The following is an 11391-nucleotide window of genomic DNA, read 5'->3' as shown; positions in this document are numbered from 1 at the left end:
CTTGTAATTTTAATATTTTTCTTCTTATTCTCAAAATCTAAAACATCATCATGATGTGTTGAAATAAAGTGTTTTGTTTTTTTAAAAAAGTGTTTTGTTTCATGCCCATCAGTATTCTAGTTTCTCTTCTAGCTATGTTTTCTTCTATTAGAATTTTTTTTCTGCACATGGTTTCTTCTTGAGTAACATATATGATTCCTGCAACTTTATTCTCAAGACCTCCAATTTGATCTTTAACCTTAATCATTTTATTAACTCTGTTACCTAGCTTGTCTATTTTTTGTTTTTAAGCAATCATATTTTAAAGTCTTTCTTTTCTTATTGATTTTATTTTTAACCAAGAAAAATAATAAAAAAGTTACAGATGCATCCTAGGGTTTCATTTTCTTTCTTTTAAAAAAAGGAAAAAAGTTCAACTCCAAAGCCCCATCAACAATCAATCCTTAAAGTAGCAGAAACTCCCTTCGATGTAGATATCTGACTCAGATCCTCTGGTCCACTGAGAAATTCTATTGGTTTAAGATGACTGTGAATGAGGCAATAAAGCCATCCAGAGGGCAGGGAGGCACAAGGGCCGTGGTATCCTCTGTCCAGAAGCTGTGACCCACTTTTGGCCTCTCTGGTCAGACAGGGCTGGCGTCTCCACAGATCCCAGAGCTTAGATAAGTGGGGTGGGAGAGCCCAGAGAGAATGGTCATATACTGTGCATGGAAGAGAAAGGAAGGATATGGAGACAGGATTCTGGGAGTATTTTTCAGCATGGGAGAAAGGGGGAGAGAAAAGGCTGAGACTAGGCGGAGAAAGACACCATCCCCTCCCCGTGAACCCGTTCTCCCTGCCATGTAGTTAGCATCCCCAGCACGAAGGTTCGGGCCTTCGTTCTGACCCTGTTCACCCTCAGTCTTGTGTTTCTTCCGTGGCTGGGGCTTGTCCTCTGGATGCCTGTGTCCTCCCAGAGTTACCTGATGAGACCCCACCCCCGTGGCCCCGAGTTCAGTTGGAAGTGTCAGAGTGCACACTCCCTGGACCCTCTGTCGGGGATGTCACTGAAGGTGGGGTCACAGCCTCCTGTCAGGTGCAGGGCTCTGCATCTGGCCTCCCCGGGGTCATCCCCCGGGCCTCCGGCCCCCATGAGTGTTGGAGAGATTCAACCTGGGAGGCAGAGTAGGAGTCTTCACTGAGGCCGGGCATTCCCACAAACATGTCTCCAGATCCTGAGCGGTCGAAAGAGCCACCAGAGCCTGGAGAGGAAGGGAGGGTGTTGGGCACCTGGTGCAGCTGTGGCCCCCCTGGGTAGCTGACATGACTGTCTTCAGCACATAGATTTTCTCCTCCTCTTGGAACGTCCCATTTTTTTTTCTTTTTAATTTTATTGAATCGCTGTGAGATAGTTATAAGCTTTCATGTTTGGGTTACAATCACACAATGATCAAACACCCATCCTTTCACCAATGCACATTCCCCTCCACCAATATCCCTGGTATATGCCCCCTTTCCCACCCTCCCCCTGCCTCCATGGCAGACAATATTCCCCATACTCTCTCTCTCTACTTTGGGGCATTATGCAGATGTGTGCAGAAAGTAGATAAAAGACCAATGTTTTTCTCATAGCGAATCCGCCTATTACCAGACCAGTTGGAGACCTGAGACACGGTGATCCTGCACTTCTTGGCGAGCTCCTCCTTAGCCTCCTCGTAGGATACGGGTAACTCGGGTGGGAGTAGAAATACTCGTTCAGAACCACAGTGGCCTATTTGCTGAAGTCACGATGCTTCCACCCGGTATACAGGAAGCTGCGGGGGTGGGGGGGAGGGGGGGCAGGACTGTGACTGCCTCGCAGAGGCTCTGTTTGAGCTGCATCTGGATGGCAACGACTCTTTGGTGGGTGAGTGAGTGAGGCCCACCATGCTCTCCATCTCCTTGGGGGCCATGGGCTGTGTGCGGCTCTGCCCCCTTAGCAGGTTCATGGCATGGGCCACAAGCTCGTTACAGCTCTGCTCATACTTCTCCAGCTCCAAGTGGTAGATGTGGCGGATCTGGGCGAGTTTGCTGTGAAGGTCTGAGTGTTCAATGGAGCTGTCGGGGGACACACTGCCCCTGGAGGAGGCCACTGCTGCCACTGAGCCCCCTCCTTCTTAGGCCCTCGACATCCTCGGTGAGAAGCATGTTGCCCAAGAACATCAACTGGGGGTCCACCGCCTCATCCTCTTGGGAGCTCTGAGTGCTGAGGCCTAGCACGCAGGTGAGTGGATTCAGAGGTGTGCCCCCCCCCCCCACCACCACCACACACACACACACATTTGCAAGCTTTGGTTCTCTTCCTAGGTTGCATTAGTCACCTCCCAAGTTCCTTCACTCTCAGAGCCCCAAGTCCCAAACTCTTCGCCCAGTTTCCCTGGTGACTGGGGGTTCTACCCCCCCCCCCCCCATGAGCAAGCACACGGCCCCACATACCCGGTTTCTCCTTGATTTCACACAGGACGCTGAAGAGAGCAGGCTTCAGGGCATATTTCCTTGGGACAACAGAAGACAAATGTCCAGAACATACAAAGACAGCGCCGGGTGTCCCTGGGGATGAAGGGAGCACGGGAATACGGGAGGGGGGTAAATCGGAGGCTGAATGGGTCTGGGGGTTCATGAGCAAAGATCCGCTTCCAGAGTCTGGAGATGATGGAGATGGAGTGATGGAGATGATGGAGATGGCATGATAGAGATACAGGGAAGAGCCTTGGCTTCAGGAGACTGAGGGGTGATGCCCACAGGACTCCAAGGGGACTAGGGTCGCCTAGGGGAGACAGTCCCAAAGAACACAGAGGGAGGCTGCAGAAGTGAGGGTGGCTACGTAGATTTCTGAAAGAGGCCGGGAAAGGATGCAGGAGTTTGAGATGCAAGGGGTTAGGGCTGCGAGCCCCAGTGAAGGGTCCTGAGGCCAGCAAGGCCCAGGCTCAGCAGCTCCCCCTTCCCGCAAGGGGCACCGATGGGCATGAGAGCGGGGCTCTGGGTGAGGGTGAGGGTCCCTGGGTCCGGAGGCGCGGGTGGGCTGCAAGGAGTTGGGAAGGAGGCAGCAAAAGCGGTTTCTTAGTGTGGGAGGCAGAGGGGGCTCTGGGGGGGAGGGTTGGGGAAGGGAGTTCCCTCTCTGAAGGTTTCAGGGGCCGGGGTGAGGGGAGGTTTCAGAGGAATCACTTATCTCGGGGCTCCCCAGGGGTAAGAAGAGCGTCCAGGAGTTGGAGTGGGGAATCCCCAGAAGATTCAGAGCTTGAGAATGGGATTTCGGCTGGTCGGTCCGGGGTCCCGGGGTGGGGGCATTTACTGGGCGTGGGCTTCTTCCAGGCTATGGTCACTGAGGGTCACTATCTGCTGCAGAATGTCCCGATGTCTTGCTTCCCTCGACCTCCTGGGACCCCCGCTACCCCCACCGGGGTCTCTGGCACCAGAAGCTCTCTAGGGCCCCCATCTCCCCACCCACCAATCCCAGGACCCCCCAGGAGACCCCAGCCTCCAGAAGCGGAACCCAAGTGGGGGGGGTGTGCAAGAGAGGGAGGAGGGCCCAGGGGGAGCGAGGGGGGTGGGAAGGGACCTGGGAGGAAAAGGAGGTTGAGCTTTTTTTTTTTTTTATAGGAGCCTATATTGCAATTTTCTTCTGAAATCTTCTTGGGAATACTACACTTCATTTATAAAAGATATTTTTTCTATTTCTTGTTATCATAGTATAAAAAAATCTATTGCTATGTGTTTCTTACTGATTTTTATATCTTTCTTCCATGCTGTTAGTTTCCCTCAAAAGTTTAGCTGCAATAGAAAATAAATTATCTAATGATGTCTTTTTTGGCAGGTCCGATTGTTGGGGAAAATTCCAAATAATAATGGTGGGTCTTTTGTCGTAATATTGAATGTGATCAACGTAGAGAGAGAGTAAAGTGGAAATCTGCCACACAGGCAGGGGGAGGTGTGGGAGGGGGATTTACTGGGGTTCTTGGTGGTGGAAAATGTGCACTGGTGAAGGGATCGATGTTTGATCATTGTGTGACCGACAGAGACTTAAACTGAAAGGCTTTGTGATTGTTCTCACGGTGATTCAATAAATTAAAAAAATTTAAAAAGTTTAGCTGCCTGTTTATATTTAAGATTAAGTAAAAGAGAGAAGAAAAGTGCCTGACCCTGGCGTAGAGTCAGGTGTAGGGGTGGGGTTGGGGGGTATGAAGGAAATTGGGGATATTGGTGGTGGGAAACATACTGGTGGAGAGATGGGTGTTGGAGCATAGCATGACTGAAACCCAATTATGAGCAACTTTGCAACTGTATCTTAACGAGTCAATAAAAATTTAAAGCTAAAAAAAAAGAAAGAAAAAAGTAGGCAGAGTGGGTTGTAAAGGTCTGAGTTATAGTACTTTTGGTCTGATTATGTAAATATTTCCTTTTTTTGCGTTAAGGGAGAACTGGGGTTAGCTAAATAGATGGTTACTGTGGATAGCTGTTGTTTAAAGAATTTTGTACTGACATAAAAAGATTGCATTCATCTGGGGGACATAAAGTAACAAATTAGGAGATTAATACCCAAGAACAGGCGAGATAAGTACCAGGAGGTTCACTCCATGGCTTGGAGGTAGGCCGCACATGCTAGGGGAAAAGGGAGCTCAGATAGAGAAGGGAGTACAAAATAAAGGGTGTTGGGAGGATCCTCCCAGGATGGGAGATGCATACTGAAAGTAGACTATAGACTGAACATGATTGCCACTCAATGTCTCTTTTGCAAACCACAGCACCCAAAAGGAGAGAGAGAACAAAAGGGAATGCCCTGCCACAGGGGCGGGGTGGGATGAGGGGGCTGGGGGTAGGAGGGATACTGGGATTAGTGGTGGTGGAGAATGGACACTGGTGGAGGGATGGGTACTTGATTATTGCATAATCGAAACCCAAGCACAATAATTTGTAAGTCTACAACTGTACCTCATGGTGTTTCACTAATAAAAATTTAAAAAAAAGAATTCTGTACTGTCTAGAGGGGCTGGAGTGATAGCACAGCAGGTAGGGTGTTTGCCTTGCATACCGCAGACCCGGGTTGGATTCCCAGCATCCCATATGGTCCTCTGAGCACCGCCAGGAGTAATTCTTGAGTGTAGAGCCAGGAGTAATGCCTGTGCATCGCCAGGTGTGACCCAAAATGAAAAAAATAATCTGTAAACTGTCTAGAGACAGTTTATGGCCAGGATGGGAAGGCAGGCAGGCCTCCTAAGGAGGTCTTCATTGACTCGGCTCAATTAATCACAGGGTTCTGATGGCTTCTAGACTCAGTACACAAGCTTGTATGTTTTCCTTTTGACTTTTGTTTGGAGGTAAGAAATCACTTCGAATTCTTGTCCTTAAAAAATTTGTGGCGTATGTATTTGTGTGTGTCTTGAGGATCAAACTCATTATACATGTGGAGCATGTGGTTCCACTACACTGTATCTTTCCCTGCCCCCTCCTATTTTTTTGGTTTGTTTTGGGCCACACCCACTGTGCTCAGAGCTTCTGCCTGGGCTCTGAGCTCAGGATCACTCCTGGAGGTGTGTGGGGGAATATGGAGGGCCTAGGACCAAAGCTGCCTCCGCCCAAGGCGAAACGAGTGCCCAGAACCATCTCTCCAGTCCCATGGTTCCTCTTTTGAGCTTTTTTCCCTTCAAGTCCCAACAGCGACCAGAGAGTGGATTTTTCCCTTTAGTCCAAATAACTTGATTTTTGTATTTATAGACTGTGTAAAAAATTGCTGACCTTGCCTGCCCTGACAGAGGGCAGAGACAAGTAAAGAAATATAAGTTTATTATCACTGTCACTGTCCTCCCGTTGTTCATCGATTTGCTCGAGCGGGCCCAGTAACATCTCCACTGGGACACTTGTTACTGTGTTTGGCATATCGAATACGTCACGGGGAGCTTGCCAGTCTTTGCCATGCGGACGAGATACTCTTGGTAGCTTGCCGGGTTCTCTGAGAGGGACGCAGAAATCAAACCTGGGTCAGCCAGGTCGGCCGCGTGTAAGGCAAACACCCTACTCGCTGTGCTGTCACTCCAGCCCAAGTTTATTATAAAGTGGAGAAACAGGGAGATGCCCTATGGGCCAGACCCCATCTCAGGCCCTGAAGAGGCTAGGGTAGAGCAGCACTGGGGAGGGTCTCAGCGGGGTTTAGGAAGGGCTCTTTGGGGCCAAAGAGACAAAGGGCAACATGCTTTCTCTGGCATGAAAAGATAGGTGTGCTCCCTTGGCAGGAGGTCGGGGAAGGAGGTGTGATTAGTGTGGCCTTCCTCTCTCCACAGGGGCCGGATGGAATGCAACCTGGGGGAATCCAGCTTTGTAAGGGGGGGAGGAGAAGTCTGAGCAGGCCTCACATGCTGGAGTTGCATCTCTTTAAGAACTGGTCTCATGAGCTGGGGGAGAAGGCAGCTGGGATAGAGAAGGGATCACTAAGTCACTGATGGTTGGAGGAATCGTTCGGGATGGGAAATATGTGCTGAAAGTAGATAAAGGACCAAATATGATAGCCTCTCAATATCTGTATTGCAAACCATAATGCCCAAAAGTAGAGAAAGAAAGAAATTGCCACAGAAGCAGAGGATGAGAATGTGTGAGGGTTGTGGAAGGGATATTGGGGACATTGGTGGTGAAAAACCTACACTGGTGGACGGATGGGTATAACATCATTGTATAACTGAAACTCAGTCGTTAACTGTACCATGGTGATTCAATAAAACAAAAATTATTTTAAAATAATTTTTTATTTTGAGTATTTTAACTTCCTCTGCAACTTTATTCTCTGAATATTTGGAGCCTTGCTTTTTGTTTTGTTTTGATTTGATTTATGGGACCACTTGTGACCATCTGATTTCTAGTTTATTTGTGTATGTCTATTGTGTATGTCGGGGGAGAGTTAGAGGAGGAACAGTGGTAGGGACTTCCCAAATGTTCCTTACAGGCTTGGGGGCAATATCCTGGTGATCCTTCACTTGGCGGACACTTAAAAGCTAAGACCCGAGGACAAGGTGCTACTGGAGTCCTTTGGTGCCAGAGACCACCAGGGCCACTTCTGCAATGCTGAGGGGCCCTAGGGTCACAGGCTGTTGTGTTTAGGAGGCCAGGGCTAGAACCTTGTACTCACCCTAACCCATCTCCCTGGTGGACAGTTTTATAACTTTTGAAAAAACAAACCAAAAACGTGTTTTATTCCATGGACTTCACTGTCACTGTCCTCCCGTTGTTCATCGATTTGCTCAAGCGGGCCCAGTAATGTCTCCGTTTTGAGACTTGTTGTTACTGTGTTTGGCGTGTTTGGCATATTGAATATGTTTGGCATATTGAATACGTCATGGGTAGCTTGCTAGGCTTTGCCACGTGGGCGAGATACTCTCGGTAGCTTGCTGGGCTCTCCGAGAGGGGCAGAGGAATCGAACCTGGCGTGGCTGGGCTGGTTGTGCGCAAGGCAAATGCCCTACTGTTATGCTATTGCTCCAGCCCACATACTCCATATTATTCCTGGAATGTAATGGGTCATGAGGGAGAAAGACTGAGAAAATATAATCTGCGCTGCTATAATAGAGTACCACAGACTGGGCGACGTAAAAGAAATAGAAACTTCTGTCTCAGGTTTGGAGATGGGAAAATCCAGAATCAAAGTGCTGACAGGTTTGGTGAAGGCTTCCTGATTCACTGATGACAGCCTTGATTCTTCCTTACACAGCGGAAAGGGCAAGAGAGACCTCTCGGGTCATTTTTTAATTTGGACATTAATCCAGTTCACAAGGAATTAGTACTATCTCTTACTACTATCATATTAGGATTTCAACACATGAGTTTGGGAGGATACTTTCAGTTCATTGCAGTCATCTTAAACACAAACTTCACAAATTAAAAAAATTAATTTTAAGCATGTTAATCTTTTGGATCGTGAAAATGTTTACTTCATTCTAATTCACAAGCTATAAAAATGTTTTGAGTACAATGACTCAGAATGTTGTATTGGAAACAGCTGCCTTACTCTTGTAGCAAGTACATGGTGTACACTTGTACACGGCAATGTAGGCAACAGTGGGCATTGTCAGGAAACTTGACAGTCCCTCTCCAGACAGCTCTCAGCCCGCAGTGGGTTTCACATGAATTAACATAATACACACTTGCTTTGGAACACAGACCATTCATCTGATTAAGTCAAGATAAAGAGATCTTATCTAATTCATTTAATTGAACTTCTGCAAGTAATTTTGCAGACAACTTGGTTTACCAGTTTAAGAGATGTGGGAGTGCGTGGACGTATACATGTGAATATGCTATAAATAAACAAATATAAAATATAATTTTGTATAAAAATTTTGGGCTGGAGTGATAGCACAGCAGATAGGGCGTTTGCCTTGCACGTGGCTGACCCGGGTTTGATTCCTCCATCCCTCTCGGAGAGCCTGGCAAGCTACAGAGAGTATTCCACCCACACGCAGTGCCTGGCAAGCTCCCTGTGGTGGATTCTCTATGCCAAAAACAGTAACAACAAATTTCACAATGGAGGCATTACTGGTGCCCTCTTGAGCAAAGCGATGAACAATGGGAAGACAGTGCTACAGTGCTATAAATAATTTAATATGGTTGGAGCAATAGGACAGCGGGTAGGGCGTTTGCCTTGCACATGGCCGACCTGGCCAACCCAGGTTTGATTCCTCCGCCCCTCTTGGAGAGCCTGGCAAGCTACCAAGAGTATCCCGCCTACATGGCAAAGCCTGGAAAGCTCCCCATGACATATTCGATATGCCAAACACAGTTACAAGTGTGACAATGGAGATGTTACTGGGCCCATTTGGGCAAATCAATGAACAACAGGAGGACAGTGACAGTGACAGTGACTATGATATTATAAGGTAAGTGCCTTAGCCCTGTACTTTCTCTCTGATCCCACAGAAATTCTAACCATTGATAAGCCCAAAGCATAACTTGATTAAAAAATTAGAAATATAGAGGTTCTCCCACCTCGTCCCTCACCCTTGCCACCAAAAGACCCCAGCCCTCATCCCCACCTGGCATCTTCCTGCATTCGCACAAACCAGCTGAAAACTAGGAGGGGCTGGGAAGATTCCCCTCTCCTCCTGGAGGCCCGGCAGGCCCAGCAACATCCGGCACCCTCTGGCGTAGAAATGGCCCTGATCAAGCCACCTGAACCTCCTCAAGTCACCAAGTCACCAAATTGCACCACATTGCAACTGAGCCTCATCAAGTCACCAACCACCAAGTTGCTCCACAGCTCCTGGAGCACATGGCTTCATACACGGGCATGTGACACCTCCAAATTTCATAGTACTCAGGAGGAGCACAGCAAATTTGATGGGAAAATTGCGTAGAATACCACCAAGCTCAATGAGTGAAAAACAATTACAGAAGTCTCAATTACCACCAAGCAGTTTGGTAAACCCTCAATGACTTTAGTAACACCATAGAGCGGTAGAACAATGCTCACAATCTGACTTTTATTGATTTATTTTTAGATAATACCATTTGCCTTTTTTGTTGTAACAAGCATTATAAACTAAATTTGTGCTGCTAAGGGGGCGGTTTGGGTGGTGGGTGGGAAACTGAGGACATTCGCGGAAGGAAAGATCATACTAGTGGTAGGATTGGTGTTGGGACACTGAATATACTGAATACGTAAAACAACTATATTACAAGTACCTTTGTAAATCATGATGTTATCACAAAAAACAAAGAAAATAAGAAATTTATTAATTTTCTCCTATGAACTACAGAAAAAGTAATTTTGAAATTCATAAAGAATGAGATTATAAACTTTTTATTTAAAGAGAGGCTTAGTCATAAGATAATTTCTAAGCAGAATTAATAAAAGGTATTTCTTTTTATTGTACTCTATCCTAGTTTGAGCAGTACTTTCTTGTTTCTCTAAAAGTTAACTGTTATCACGGCTTTCTTCCCTTCTTGTTTCTGGGCCAAACCTGGCAGTGCTCAGGGCTAACCCTGGTGCTGTGATCAGGCATCACTCCTGACAGAGACCTGTGCTGAGGGTCAGTCAAGCACCCTCCCACTGGACTAGGCTCAGGCCCCAATCATGAGATTTTGTTGTTTAGTCTTCTAGAAATACTTTATATTAAAGAAGAAAATAGAGTATAAATCTTCACTTAAAAATAAAACCCAAGATAAGGGGCTGATATCAAGGATTTACAAGGCACTGGTTGAACTCCACAAGAAGAAAACATCCAACCCATTAGAAAATGGGGCAATGAGATGAACAGAAACTTTCTCAAAGAAGAAATCCAAATGGTCAAGAGGCACATGAAAAAAATGCTCCTCATCACTAACCATCAGGGAGGTGCAGATAAAAACAACAGTGAGATATCATCTCACACCACAGACACTGGCCCACATCCAAAAGAACAAAAGCAACTGGTGTTTACGTGGATGTGGGGAGAAAGGGGCCCTCCTTCACTGCTGGTGGGAGTGCTGACTGGTTCAGCCCCTTTGGAGAACAGTATGGACACTTCTCAAAAAAATGGAAATAGAGCTCTCATTTGACCCAGCAATATCAGCTCTGGGAATATAGCCCGCAGATGTAAAAAAAACATACAGTAGAAATGATATCTGCACTATATATTTATTGCAGCACTGTTTACAATAGCCAGAATCTGGAAAAAACCCAAGTGTCCAAGAACGGATGTCTGGTTAAAGAAACTTTGGTACATCTACACAATGGAATATTATGCAGTTGTTAGAAAAGATGGGCTGGAGCAATAACACAGTGGGTAGGGTGTTTGCCTTGCACGCGGCTGACATGGCTGACCCGGGTTCGAGTCCTCCGCCCCTCTCGGAGAGCCCAGCAAGCTAACAAGAGTATGTCCCCCCCACCCACCCCCAGCAAAGCCTGGCAAGCTCCCAGTGACATATTCAATATGCCAAACACAGTAACAACAAGTCTCACAATGGGGCCCATTCCTGGGCCCGCTTGAGCAAATCGATGAACAACAGGAGACGGTGCTACAGTGCTACAGTGTTAGAAAAGATGAAGTCATGAAATATGCATATAGGTGGATCAACATGGAAAGTCTAATGCTAAGTGAAATGAGTCAGAGAGAGAGGGACAGACATAGAATGACTGCACTCATTTGTGGAATATAAAGTAACAGAATGGGAGACTAACACCCAAGAATAGTAGAGATAAGTATGACGAGAATTGCCCCATGGCTTGGAAGCCGACCTCACATGCTGGGAGAAAAGGCAGCTTGGATAGAGAAGGGTGCTAGGAGGTCCCACTTGGGATGGGAGATGTGAGCTGAAAGGAAACTATAGACAGGACATGATGGCCACTTAATAACTACCGCAAATCACAACACCCAAAAGGAGGGAGAGAGCAAAAGGGAATGCCCTGCCACG

General features: G+C 46.9%; 1 pseudogene; it reads right to left on the bottom strand.

The window, feature by feature from the left end:
* Positions 1 to 436: 436 nt before the first annotated feature.
* The window catches only part of LOC130027130 (pre-B-cell leukemia transcription factor 2-like), a 131198-nt pseudogene continuing 120243 nt past the window's right edge, over positions 437 to 11391 (bottom strand).

Source organism: Sorex fumeus, unplaced genomic scaffold, assembly GCF_029834395.1.
Source record: "Sorex fumeus unplaced genomic scaffold, SorFum_2.1 ptg000036l, whole genome shotgun sequence".
NCBI classification, from domain to species: domain Eukaryota; kingdom Metazoa; phylum Chordata; class Mammalia; order Eulipotyphla; family Soricidae; genus Sorex; species Sorex fumeus.
Note: the sequence above shows the minus strand (reverse complement) of the source record. Positions and strands in the feature narration are given on the sequence as shown.